This window comes from Telmatherina bonti (genome assembly GCF_933228915.1).
Source record: "Telmatherina bonti genome assembly, chromosome: 5".
In the NCBI taxonomy this organism is placed as follows: Eukaryota; Metazoa; Chordata; class Actinopteri; order Atheriniformes; family Telmatherinidae; genus Telmatherina; species Telmatherina bonti.
This window is the reverse complement of record NC_136623.1, coordinates 35,621,713-35,624,212: the sequence shown is the minus strand read 5'-3', so window position 1 is coordinate 35,624,212 and position 2,500 is coordinate 35,621,713. Positions and strand designations below refer to the sequence as shown.

The window sequence follows — 2,500 nt, the reverse complement described above, 5'->3', positions numbered from 1 at the left end:
ATTAATTAACAGTCATGCATTAATATCACTAAATATGTTGCAGTGAGTAACCAGTCCTCTGGCAAAATATAAATATGTTCACTCATTTACTTCTAATTGCACTTGAATGTGACATTCTGGGACAGAGTATGACTGGGACAGAGGCCTGCAGGAGGCACTTGAAGGCAGCAGTAAGGAGAGGATGGGACAGGGTAAAGCTAGTAGCCTATGTGAGTGTCTGTCTGAGTGAAGGGGGTGTTTGCACACGTCGTGTTTTTTTTAATGTGTGTGTGAGTTGGGGAGGTGGGGGGTGCTGAGAAAGCTAGCAGACGGCCAGTTCAGAGCTGACAATGGCTGTGAGAGAGAGTGAGCAGTGCAGGGGGTAGGAAGACTGGTTGGCCTGGTGTGTTATTTAGGAGGGGAGGTGGGGAGCGCACTTTGGGTTTCACTGCCTTGTTACAAGGGGCTTCAGCCAATGCAGATGAAGGGGCTAACCTTGAGGTGACCCCCCCTGGTGCCATTCTTGCGGTTCAGGGGCATATGTGCAGCATTAGAAGCCAGACCCCCCACCTCCACTGCGCCATCAAAACACATCCCCTCGGAAACTAACCCAAAGTAGAGCCCTTTCACCCAGCACACACTTCCACGCAGACGCAGGCTGTCTGGTCTATAAATAAACTCGGCTGTTCAAATCTGAGAGCAGCTCTGAATGCCACACTCGACCTGCAGCTTCCCAAACTGTGGTGCAGGGGCCGTGTTTGGTCATCAAAGAGCTAGAAGTGGCCCTCCAACAAACTAAGCTTAGTTTGGGTTCTATTTTATATAATTATATATGCAGAAATACCACAGAACAAGTTGACAACTGGAAGTGATGGTACAATAAGAAAACCTTTGCCTTGGTGGTTACCTGCTCCTGTACCTGCCCAGAGTGAAGTAGAACTGGGTCCTCAGTATGCTAACAGGTCAAAAAACATCAAGAACCAGCAGCGTGGAAAGTCCACAAAGATAACATCCAACTGGAAATATGGTATAGCTTCCATTCCGGCACAAGAAGTCGTAACTCTTCAGGTAGAAAGGGACCAGTAGTCCTTGTGTTGCGAGACGACTAAAACACGATGTGTTTACAAATGACAGTGCATCATATAAATTTGTTTGTAAATTTGTGTTTTTATGAAGCGTTTAAGTCACACTTGTCTGAAAACTGACCGTCTCCATGGTGCAGAGATGTCCAAAGTCAAGCCTCAATGGCTGCCATCTGCAGGTTTAAAGTATTTCCTCAACAGTTTTGTTGCGTTTCCACAGCTAGCTGTACACTCACTGGGTGAGTGGAGTATAAGCATGATAGCAGTAGCTGCATCAGCTATGCAATAGCCCAGTGTTCCTCACCGCATGCGGCTCACCGACTCTTGACTTGCGGCTCGTGAAGCAGCCACTGGCTTTCTGAAAATGCTATCTAAACAAGTCATAATGATCCTCAACACTGCAGTTTTCGCCAAAAACAAGAGCTGCAGGCTGCTTGCAGAAACTTTGCTGTCCTAACTGACCCTGTCAGAGTTGCCAGTTTTGGCTGATTTCAGCTGCACCGAACTCCGCCAAAGAGCTGCTCCGTCGGTAGCTCCGTATATATAATGAAAAAGAAACACCCACATGCCATTACTCCGTGCAATATTTAGGATAACCATTCCTTACTGAAATGCTGAATGTTACTGATTTGGCAACGTAGCAGGACACATAGCGTGGGAACACTATTTTTGGGGGTTGGCGACTCTTCTCTTGTCTTAGTACATTGAGTGCGGCTCTGATTGAACTAACAGTGAGAATCACTGGCACAACAGCAGCTGAACATCAACTAGCTGTTTTTAACACTTCAGCAAAGACACCCATGGAGACATCAGGGGAAGAGAGGACAAAAAATGGAAAAGGGACAGAGCAAGACAAAAGACAAGAGAGTCAACATGACACTGACTTTTACTGGCTGGAGAGAGCTCAGAGAGGAGACAGGATGCAACCAAAGAGTGAAAATATGCCAATGTTGAGTCATTCTAGTTGGAACGAAAAGAAGTCTTCACCACTAGGAGCTATCTGAAAGTAGAGGAATGACATCTGGAATACCAAGCAGACTGAGGGCATTAAGATGATGCAATCAAGCTAATGGAGCCGACCACAGTGGTTTAGCCAAAGCAGATGCAAAAAATATATGAGATCAAGCCTGCAGCCCCGTGCCAACAATACAGGCTTGTGATTTCCATAAACAATTTTCATAACAGATATTCAAATTTTCAATCCCTTCAATACAGGGCGAATAAAGAATCAAGCACATCTGCAGCACTTCCTACAACATGGAAAACATCAGTGTGTTTGGTCTGAAAAATGAGGAATGCCTGCTCAGAGGGGGTTGCAGTGTGATCATTTTCATTCTGCAGACACCAGGAAGCAAAGACAATAAAATGAAATGGACCTCTGTAAAAGAAAATAAGTAGACGGCAAAGAGTAAAGGCCTCCGACTGATGCTCCACGGTGT

At 45.7% G+C, this 2,500-nt stretch overlaps 1 protein-coding gene across 1 annotated transcript in view; it reads right to left on the bottom strand.

Moving 5' to 3' along the window:
- Nucleotides 1–2,500, bottom strand: part of LOC306756192 (low-density lipoprotein receptor class A domain-containing protein 4-like) — a 171,848-nt gene that overhangs the window by 40,384 nt on the left and 128,964 nt on the right. The window lies entirely within an intron of this gene.